Genomic DNA, 12,196 nt, shown 5'->3' on the forward strand with positions numbered 1-12,196 from the left:
CCAGCATTCATAGTGCCTGTGAAAGGCCTCTATTGAAACTGCAGGCCTTGTAGTCTTCATGAAAAGGCAAGGCAGCATGTGGGGCAATTGCAGGTACATCGAGGCATAGCGGAGTTACCTGAGCCAAGAGGGTGGGAATCATGAGGTGCCCACTCTGAATGTCAGCACAGAAACTGAGCTGATACAGTGACATGGAAAGGTGAAGGAACATTACCTTTCACCACCTCAGGATGTCCAACACTGCTTTACAACCAATGAAGTACCTGTTGTAATGTAGGAAACACTGCAGCCAATTAGTGCACAGCAAGATCCCACAAACAGCAATCTGATAATGACCAGATAGTCTGTTTTAGTGAAAGCAAAATACCGCAGATGCTGGAAATCTGAAATGATCTGTTTTAGTGATGTTGGCTCAGGGTGAAATACTGGTCACATAAAATAGGTTGTCATATTAACATCTACCTGTGTGTGTGTGTGTGTATATATTACACAAGTTTTTTCACATAGAGCTCTTCAGATAGACAGAAGTCTGCTGATATTAATATCCAGTATGTATGTCTTACACATCTAAAAATGCCCAACTTAACACCAATCAGTGGATCATCAATCATAACTCCACCATCAAACACTCCCAGGAGAGGTACATCACTGGGTTAGATTAAAAAAAACGGGGTTAGATACAGAGTAAAGCTCCCTCTACACTGTCCTATCAAACATTCCCAGGACAGATACAGCATAGGGTTAGATACAGAGTAAAGCTCCCTCTACACTGTCCCCATCAAACACTCCCAGGACAGGTACATCACTGGGTTAGATAAAAAAAAAACGGGGTTAGATACAGAGTAAAGCTCCCTCGACACTGTCCCCATCAAACACTCCCAGGAGAGGTACATCACTGGGTTAGATAAAAAAAAACGGGGTTAGATACAGAGTAAAGCTCCCTCGACACTGTCCCCATCAAACACTCCCAGGAGAGGTACATCACTGGGTTAGATAAAAAAAAATGGGGTTAGATACAGAGTAAAGCTCCCTCGACACTGTCCCCATCAAACACTCCCAGGAGAGGTACATCACTGGGTTAGATAAAAAAAAACGGGGTTAGATACAGAGTAAAGCTCCCTCGACACTGTCCCCATCAAACACTCCCAAGAGAGGTACATCACTGGGTTAGATAAAAAAAAACGGGGTTAGATACAGAGTAAAGCTCCCTCTACACTGTCCTATCAAACGTTCCCAGGACAGATACAGCATAGGGTTAGATACAGAGTAAAGCTCCCTCTACACTGTCCCCATCAAACACTCCCAGGACAGGTACAGCGTTGGGTTAGATACAGAATAAAGCTCCCTCTACACTATCCACATCAAACATTCCCAGGACAGGTACAGCGTGGGGTGAGATACAGAGTAAAGCTCCCTCTACACTGTCCACATCAAACACTCCCAGGACAGGTACAGCACGGGGATTGGCTGGTCAATTTGGAACAAAAAAGGGAAAAAAAAAAAACGGGAAAAAAAAAATAGGTTAGGAACAAGGGATAATGTTGAAATGTGTGGTCCCAGTGAATAACTGGTATTTGAGCCCATGTCAGGCATCCTTTTGTGTTTTGTGCCTAATGATCTGCCCATTAAATTTAATGTTTTGTCAATTGTGTACGGTGTGTGATTCCAGGAATATCAGAGCTCCCCTCAGTGTGCGCACTGGTGTAAATTTACACCCATCGAGAACTCCTTGTATCCTGGGAAAAATTGAGTCTTAACTCCTAGCCCAGCTGCGTGCCTGTCCTGTACGACTGAGTGTAACTTCTCCTGTAGCTGTCACCCTGTGCCTGTGCCAGCTTTAGTGCTCTTGGCCCCTGCCCTCCAGGACCTGGATTAGATTGGCAGGGACTCCTTGCAGAGAGAAGCCTGGCAGCCAGCAGAGGGAGCAGACTGCCATCTCACAAGTGTGAGCGTGATGTGAATCTGGCTGAAAGTGTGAGGACTACATTGCTGCATTCAGCTGCTTCACCCTATTTATAAACCATCGTGTAGCCTTTGTCGAGCCAAGCTCAGGCTGATGCAGGGAGCAGCAGTCTCTCAGAAAACCCGACTTGCTGGTCCAGGAAACGAGACCATGTCTTACAAAGCCTGTACACTGGCACTGGGCACAGCTCTCTACACTGGCACTGGGCACAGCTCTCTACACTGGCACTGGGCACAGCTCTCTACACTGGTACTGGGCACAGCTCTCTACACTGGCACAAGACCCTTATGCACTGACACTCGATTCTTCTACACAGCCCCCACAAACATGCAAGGGCAGTGACAGAATAAACAACAGCCTCTCAGATTGCAAATTGAATATGCTTTCCTAAATCCTTGACAGACATTTTCTTACAGATTCACTATTTTGCTTCATCCCTGAAATCTGACCCAACCTGGTTTACACGTGACTCCAGCCTCATCACCTATTAGTGTCCTCTGAGGAGGCTGAGTGAAGTGTCTCAGTTGTAAAAACAGTCGTTCTGAAGCTAGAAGCCTCATGACCACTCTCGCAGGGGAGCTGGGGCTGCAGAATTTTCAGTGCCAGTCACATCCTGAGAATAAACATATATATCGACTCCTTCTGTCCAGGCAATTACCACTTGGTGCTGAAATTATTTATTTATTTATTTTTATTTAGAGATGCAGCACTGAAACAGGCCCACCGAGTCTGTGCCGACCAACAACCACCCATTTATACTAATCCTACATTAATCCCATATTCTCTACCACATCCCCACCATTCTCCTACCACCTACCTACACTAGGGGCAATTTTCAATGGCCAATTTACCCATCAACCTGCAAGTCTTTGGAGTGCCTGCTTCGATGTTAAGGGCTGATGAGTGGCAGGAATTGGCCCCGTACGGACTTGGGCCATTAACAGTGACAGAGATTTGCAGAGATAAAAGCAAAATACTGCAGATGCTGGAAATCTGAAATAAAAACAGAAAATGTCAGAAATACTCAGCAGGTCAGGCAGCATCTGTGGAGAGAGAAACAGAGTTAACACTGAAGGTCGATGGCCTTTCAGTTTGCCAGTTCTGATGAAAGGTCATTGACCTGAAACGAAAACTCTGTTTTTCTCTCCACAGATGCTGCCAGACCTGCTGAGTATGCTGAGTATTTTTAGCACTTTCTGTTTTTATTCCAGATATTAATTACTGTATTCTGGGTCTATTCCAGTGCCATGGGGATTGAATTCCACCACCGTGTTTTTACGTTTTATTTATTGATCTCCACCAATTTAGAAAATACCTTTATTGTATTTAATGGTGAGAATAAAGAGCAAGATTGGATGCCCGAGGCACGAATTGGTGGCAGATTTTATTCGTTCTCAGGATGTGGGCGTCACTGGCCAGGCCAGCATTTATTGCCCATCCCTAATTGCCCTTGAGAAGGTGGTGGTGAGCTGCCTTCTTGAACCGCTGCAGTCCATGTGGGGGAGGTACACCCACAGTGCTGTTAGGAAGGGAGTTCCAGGATTTTGACCCAGCGACGGTGAAGGAACGGCGATAGTTCCAAGTCAGGATGGTGTGTGACTTGGAGGGGAACTTGCAGGTGGTGGTGTTCCCACTGGGTATAATGCTCCTGTGATAATGTGTAACACACCATGCATTATGGGATATAACATTACTGTACATATTATAAAATAGCACATTGTGTGTTACTGAGAATCACTCACCTCTAAATTATAATAATAACTCAGCTTGTATTTATATTATAGTCATAGGAACAGGAGGAGGCCATTTTGACCCTCATAAACTTCAATCAAATCACTCCTTAACCTTCTAAATTCCAGGAAATACAATACTAGTTTGTTTAATCTCTCCTTGTAATTTAACCCTTGGGGTGTAGGTATCATTCTGGTAAATCTACACTGCACTCCCTCCAAGGCCAATATATCCTTCCGAAGGTGTGGTGCCCAGAGCTGCTCCCAGTAACTCCAGCTGTGGTCTAACTAGTGCTTTGTATAGCTGAAACATGACTTCTACCCTCTTGTATTCTAGTCCTCTAGATATAAAGGCCAGCATTCCATTAACCTTTTTAATTATGTTCTTTACCTGTTCATTTGAATGATCTGTGTACCTGGTCCCCAAGTCTCTGAATCTCCACTGTTTCTAGTTTTACACCATTTATAAATTACCCTGTTTTTAGGTCCAATGTGGACGACCTCACATTTGGCTACATTGAAATCCATTTGTCACAGTTTTACCCATTCACTTAATCGATCAATATCTCTATAATTTTACGCTTCCATCTACACAGCTGACAATGCCGCCTATCGTTGTGTCATCGGGAAATTTGGATATGTGGCTTTCTATCCCATCATCTAAGTCATGAATGAATACAGTGAATAGTTGAGATCCCAACACAGATCCATGTGGGACAGCACTAGTCACATCCTGTTGATTACAGTGTCTGACCATTATCCCTACTCTCTGTCTCCTGCAGCTCAGCCAATTTCCCACATGATCAATAATTTGGCTTCAATTTCAGGAGCTACAATTTTAGCGAATAGTGTCTTACGAGGGACTGAGTGTTACATTGGCTATAACATTCTCGCACATATATAACAACACATTTTTTAAAATAAAAAATCATCTGAACCACTCAATCAAATTTCAGCTTGCAACCCGCTCCTGGGTAATTCGATATGTAAACCACCTAATTCAATTCCAGCCCATAAATTACTCCTGAGTATGGTATTCTACATATAAACACTCCAAAATCCCTCGATTAGATCCAAGCCTGTAACTGACTCCGAGGTATCTGTTATTCTCCATATAAACGTCCCAGATCCCTTGACTAGATTCCAAATTGTAACAAACTCCCAGTATTCTTGTGCAGTATATACAGTCTGAGAGTGAGCCCAGTTACTGATGTTACAGATTTATCTATTTGATACAGTCTGAAAGTGAGCCCAGTTACTGATGTTACAGATTTATCTGTTTTATACAGTCTGAGAGTGAGCCCAGTTACTGATCTTACAGATTTATCTATTTGATACAGTCTGAAAGTGAGCCCAGTTACTGATGTTACAGATTTATCTGTTTTATACAGTCTGAAAGTGAGCTCAGTTACTGATGTTACAGATTTATTTGCTTTATAATGTCTGAGAGTGAGCCCAGTTACTGATGTTTTGATTTATCTGTTTTATACAGTCTGAGAGTGAGCACAGATACTGACCTTACAGATTTATCTGTTTTATACAGTCTGAGAGTGAGCCCAGTTACTGATGTTACAGATTTATTTGTTTTATACAGTCTGAAAGTGAGCCCAGTTACTGATGTTACAGATTTATTTGTTTTATACAGTCTGAAAGTGAGCCCAGTTACTGATGTTACAGATTTATTTGTTTTATACAGTCTGAGAGTGAGCACAGTTACTGATGTTACAGATTTATTTGCTTTATAATGTCTGAGAGTGAGCCCAGTTACTGATGTTTTGATTTATCTGTTTTATACAGTCTGAGAGTGAGCACAGATACTGACCTTACAGATTTATCTGTTTTATACAGTCTGAGAGTGAGCCCAGTTACTGATGTTACAGATTTATTTGTTTTATACAGTCTGAAAGTGAGCCCAGTTACTGATGTTACAGATTTATTTGTTTTATACAGTCTGAAAGTGAGCCCAGTTACTGATGTTACAGATTTATTTGATTTAGAATGTATGAGAGTGAGCCCACGAACTGATGTTACAGATTTATCTATTTGATAAAGTCTGAGATTGATCCCAGTTACTGACCTTACATATTTATCTGTTTTATACAGTTTGAGAGTGAGCCCAGTTACTGATGTTACAGATTTGTCTGTTTTATACAATCTGAGAGTGAGCCCAGTTACTGATGTTACAAATTTATCTGTTTTATACAATCTGAGAGTGAGCCCAGTTACTGATGTTACATATTTATCTGTTTTATACAGTCTGAGAGTGAGCCCAGTTACTGATGTTCCAGATTAATCTGTTTTATACGATCTGAGAGTGAGCCCAGTTACTGATGTTGCAGATTTATCTGTTTTATACAGTTTGTGACTGAGCCCAGTTACTGATGTTACAGATTTGTCTGTTTTATACAATTTGAGAGTGAGCCCAGTTACTGATGTTACAGATTTATCTGTTTTATACAATTTGAGAGTGAGCCCAGTTACTGATGTTCCAGATTAATCTGTTTGATACGATCTGAGAGTGAGCCCAGTTACTGATGTTACAGATTTATCTGTTTTATACAATTTGAGAGTGAGCCCAGTTACTGATGTTACAGATTTATCTGTTTTATACAATTTGAGAGTGAGCCCAGTTACTGATGTTACATATTTATCTGTTTTATACAGTCTGAGAGTGAGCCCAGTTACTCATGTCACTGATTTATCTGTTTTGTACAGTTTCAGAGTGAGCCCAGTTACTGATGTTACAGATTTATCTGTTTTATACAATCTGAGAGTGAGCCCAGTTACTGATGTTACAGATTTATCTGTTTTATACAGTCTGAGAGTGAGCCCAGTTACTCATGTTACTGATTTATCTGTTTTGTACAGTTTCAGAGTGAGCCCAGTTACTGATGTTCCAGATTTATCTGTTTTAAGAAGAATGAGAGTGAGCCCAGTTTCTGATGCCACAGATTTATCTGTTTTATGAACTCTTAGGGTGAGCCCAGTTTTATACATTCTGAGAGTGAGCCCAGTTACTGATGTTACAGATTTATCTGTTTTATGCAGTCTGAAAGTGAGCTCAGTTACTGATGTGACAGATTTATTTGTTTTATAATGTCTGAGAGTGAGTCCAGTTACTGATGTTACAGATTTATCTGTTTTATGCAGTCTGAAAGTGAGCTCAGTTACTGATGTGACAGATTTATTTGTTTTATAATGTCTGAGAGTGAGTCCAGTTACTGATGTTACAGATTTATTTGTTTTATACAATCTGAGAGTGAGCCCAGTTACTGATGTTACAGATTTATTTGTTTTATGCAATCTGAGAGTGAGCCCAGTTACTGATGTGACAGATTTATTTGTTTTATGCAGTTTGAGAGTGAGCCCAGTTACTGATGTGACAGATTTATTTGTTTTATGCAGTTTGAGAGTGAGCCCAGTTACTGATGTTACAGATTTGTCTGTTTTATACAATCTGAGAGTGAGCTCAGTTACTGATGTGACAGATTTATTTGTTTTATGCAATCTGAGAGTGAGCCCAGTTACTGATGTTACAGATTTATTTGTTTTATAATGTCTGAGAGTGAGCCCAGTTACTGATGTTACAGATTTGTCTGTTTTATACAATTTGAGAGTGAGCCCAGTTACTGATGTTACAGATTTATCTGTTTTATACAGTTTTTGACTGAGCCCAGTTACTGATGTTACAGATTTATCTGTTTTATACAGTTTTTGACTGAGCCCAGTTACTGATGTTACAGATTTGTCTGTTTTATACAATTTGAGAGTGAGCCCAGTTACTGATGTTACAGATTTATCTGTTTTATACAGTCTGAGAGTGAGCCCAGTTACTGATTTTACAGGTTTATCTGTTTTATACAATCTGAGAGTGAGCCCAGTTACTGATGTTACAGATTTATCTGTTTTATACAGTCTGAGAGTGAGCCCAGTTACTGATGTTACAGATTTATCTGTTTTATACAATCTGAGAGTGAGCCCAGTTACTGATGTTACAGATTTATCTGTTTTATACAATCTGTGAGTGAGCCCAGTTACTGATGTTACAGATTTATCTGTTTTATACAGTCTGAGAGTGAGCCCAGTTACTGATGTTACAGATTTATCTGTTTTATACAATCTGAGAGTGAGCCCAGTTACTGATGTTACAGATTTATCTGTTTTATACAGTTTTTGACTGAGCCCAGTTACTGATGTTACAGATTTGTCTGTTTTATACAATTTGAGAGTGAGCCCAGTTACTGATGTTACAGATTTATCTGTTTTATACAGTCTGAGAGTGAGCCCAGTTACTGATTTTACAGGTTTATCTGTTTTATACAATCTGAGAGTGAGCCCAGTTACTGATGTTACAGATTTATCTGTTTTATACAGTTTGTGACTGAGCCCAGTTACTGATGTTACAGATTTATCTGTTTTATACAATCTGAGAGTGAGCCCAGTTACTGATGTTACAGATTTGTCTGTTTTATACAATTTGAGAGTGAGCCCAGTTACTGATGTTACAGATTCATCTGTTTTATACAGTTTGTGACTGAGCCCAGTTACTGATGTTACAGATTTATCTGTTTGATACAGTCTGTGAGTGAGTCCAGTTACTCATGTCACTGATTTATCTGTTTTGTACAGTTTCAGAGTGAGCCCAGTTACTGATGTTACAGATTTATCTGTTTTATACAGTCTGAGAGTGAGCCCAGTTACTGATGTTACAGATTTATCTGTTTTATAATGTCTGAGAGTGAGTCCAGTTACTGATGTTACAGATTTATCTGTTTTATACAGTTTGAGAGTGAGCTCAGTTACTGATGATACAGATTTGTCTGTTTTATACAATCTGAGAGTGAGCCCAGTTACTGATGTTACAGATTCATCTGTTTTATACAGTTTCAGAGTGAGCCCAGTTACTGATGTTACAGATTTATCTGTTTTATACAGTCTGAGAGTGAGCCCAGTTACTGATGTTACAGATTTATCTGTTTTATAATGTCTGACAGTGAGTCCAGTTACTGATGTTACAGATTTATCTGTTTTATACAGTCTGAGAGTGAGCCCAGTTACTGATGTTACAGATTTATCTGTTTTATAATGTCTGACAGTGAGTCCAGTTACTGATGTTACAGATTCATCTGTTTTATACAGTTTCAGAGTGAGCCCAGTTACTGATGTTACAGATTTATCTGTTTTATACAGTCTGAGAGTGAGCCCAGTTACTGATGTTACAGATTTATCTGTTTTATAATGTCTGACAGTGAGTCCAGTTACTGATGTTACAGATTTATCTGTTTTATACAGTCTGAGAGTGAGCCCAGTTACTGATGTTACAGATTTATCTGTTTTATAATGTCTGACAGTGAGTCCAGTTACTGATGTTACAGATTTATCTGTTTTATAATGTCTGACAGTGAGTCCAGTTACTGATGTTACAGATTTATCTGTTTTATACAGTTTGAGAGTGAGCCCAGTTACTGATGTTACAGATTTATCTGTTTTATACAGTCTGAGAGTGAGCCCAGTTACTGATGTTACAGATTTATCTGTTTTATAATGTCTGACAGTGAGTCCAGTTACTGATGTTACAGATTTATCTGTTTTATACAGTTTGAGAGTGAGCCCAGTTACTGATGTTACAGATTTATCTGTTTTATACAGTCTGAGAGTGAGCCCAGTTACTGATGTTACAGATTTATCTGTTTTATAATGTCTGACAGTGAGTCCAGTTACTGATGTTACAGATTTATCTGTTTTATAATGTCTGACAGTGAGTCCAGTTACTGATGTTACAGATTTATCTGTTTTATACAGTTTGAGAGTGAGCCCAGTTACTGATGTTACAGATTTATCTGTTTTATACAGTTTGAGAGTGAGCACAGTTACTGATGTTACAGATTTATCTATTTGATAAAGTCTGAGATTGATCCCAGTTACTGACCTTACATATTTATCTGTTTTATACAGTTTGAGAGTGAGCTCAGTTACTGATGATACAGATTTGTCTGTTTTATACAATCTGAGAGTGAGCCCAGTTACTGATGTTACAGATTCATCTGTTTTATACAGTTTGTGACTGAGCCCAGTTACTGATGTTACAGATTTATCTGTTTGATACAGTCTGTGAGTGAGCCCAGTTACTCATGTCACTGATTTATCTGTTTTGTACAGTTTCAGAGTGAGCCCAGTTACTGATGTTACAGATTTATCTGTTTTATACAGTCTGAGAGTGAGCCCAGTTACTGATGTTACAGATTTATCTGTTTTATAATGTCTGACAGTGAGTCCAGTTACTGATGTTACAGATTTATCTGTTTTGTACAGTTTCAGAGTGAGCCCAGTTACTGATGTTACAGATTTATCTGTTTTATACAGTCTGAGAGTGAGCCCAGTTACTGATGTTACAGATTTATCTGTTTTATAATGTCTGACAGTGAGTCCAGTTACTGATGTTACATATTTATCTGTTTTATACAGTTTGAGAGTGAGCTCAGTTACTGATGTTACAGATTTGTCTGTTTTATACAATCTGAGAGTGAGCCCAGTTACTGATGTTACAGATTTATCTGTTTTATCTAGTCTGAGAGTGAGCCCAGTTACTGATGTTACAGATTTGTCTGTTTTATACAATCTGAGAGTGAGCCCAGTTACTGATGTTACAGATTTATCTGTTTTATACAATCTGAGAGTGAGCCCAGTTACTGATGTTACATATTTATCTGTTTTATACAGTCTGAGAGTGAGCCCAGTTACTGATGTTACAGATTTATCTGTTTTATACAATCTGAGAGTGAGCCCAGTTACTGATGTTACAGATTTGTCTGTTTTATACAGTTTGTGACTGAGCCGAGTTACTGATGTTACAGATTTATCTGTTTTATACAATCTGAGAGTGAGCCCAGTTACTGATGTTACAGATTTATCTGTTTGATACAGTCTGAGAGTGAGCCCAGTTACTCATGTCACTGATTTATCTGTTTTGTACAGTTTCAGAGTGAGCCCAGTTACTGATGTTACAGATTTATCTGTTTTATACAATCTGAGAGTGAGCCCAGTTACTGATGTTACAGATTTATCTGTTTGATACAGTCTGAGAGTGAGCCCAGTTACTCATGTCACTGATTTATCTGTTTTGTACATTTTCAGAGTGAGCCCAGTTACTGATGTTACAGATTTATCTGTTTTATACAATCTGAGAGTGAGCCCAGTTACTCATGTTACTGATTTATCTGTTTTGTACAGTTTCAGAGTGAGCCCAGTTACTGATGTTCCAGATTTATCTGTTTTAAGACGAATGAGAGTGAGCCCAGTTTCTGATGCTACAGATTTATCTGTTTTATGAACTCTTAGGGTGAGCCCAGTTTTATACATTCTGAGAGTGAGCCCAGTTACTGATGTTACAGATTTGTCTGTTTTATACAATTTGAGAGTGAGCCCAGTTACTGATGTTACAGATTTATCTGTTTTATACAATCTGAGAGTGAGCCCAGTTACTGATGTGACAGATTTATTTGTTTTATAATGTCTGAGAGTGAGTCCAGTTACTGATGTTACAGATTTATCTGTTTTATACAGTCTGAAAGTGAGCTCAGTTACTGATGTGACAGATTTATTTGTTTTATAATGTCTGAGAGTGAGTCCAGTTACTGATGTTACAGATTTATCTGTTTTATGCAGTTTGAGAGTGAGCCCAGTTACTGATGTTACAGATTTGTCTGTTTTATACAATCTGAGAGTGAGCCCAGTTACTGATGTTACAGATTTATCTGTTTGATACAGTCTGAGAGTGAGCCCAGTTACTCATGTCACTGATTTATCTGTTTTGTACAGTTTCAGAGTGAGCCCAGTTACTGATGCTACAGATTTATCTGTTTTATGAACTCTTAGGGTGAGCCCATTTTTCTACATTCTGAGAGTGAGCCCAGTTACTGATGTTACAGATTTATCTGTTTTATACAGTTTGTGACTGAGCCCAGTTACTGATGTTACAGATTTGTCTGTTTTATACAGACTGAGAGTGAGCCCAGTTACTGATGTTACTGATTTATCTGTTTTATACAATCTGAGAGAGAGCTCAGTTACTGATGTTCCAGATTTATCTGTTTTATACAGTCTGAAAGTGAGCTCAGTTACTGATGTGACAGATTTATTTGTTTTATAATGTCTGAGAGTGAGTCCAGTTACTGATGTTACAGATTTATCTGTTTTATGCAGTTTGAGAGTGAGCCCAGTTACTGATGTTACAGATTTGTCTGTTTTATACAATCTGAGAGTGAGCCCAGTTACTGATGTTACAGATTTATCTGTTTGATACAGTCTGAGAGTGAGCCCAGTTACTCATGTCACTGATTTATCTGTTTTGTACAGTTTCAGAGTGAGCCCAGTTACTGATGCTACAGATTTATCTGTTTTATGAACTCTTAGGGTGAGCCCATTTTTCTACATTCTGAGAGTGAGCCCAGTTACTGATCTTACAGATTTATCAGTTTTGTACAATCAGAGAGTGAGCCCAGTT

At 39.1% G+C, this 12,196-nt stretch overlaps 1 protein-coding gene across 1 annotated transcript in view; it reads left to right on the forward strand.

Annotated features, from left to right (window-relative positions):
* The window catches only part of tgfb3 (transforming growth factor, beta 3), a 516,259-nt gene that overhangs the window by 1,207 nt on the left and 502,856 nt on the right, over positions 1–12,196 (forward strand). The window lies entirely within an intron of this gene.

Source organism: Heterodontus francisci, chromosome 9 (genome assembly GCF_036365525.1).
Source record: "Heterodontus francisci isolate sHetFra1 chromosome 9, sHetFra1.hap1, whole genome shotgun sequence".
In the NCBI taxonomy this organism is placed as follows: domain Eukaryota; kingdom Metazoa; phylum Chordata; class Chondrichthyes; order Heterodontiformes; family Heterodontidae; genus Heterodontus; species Heterodontus francisci.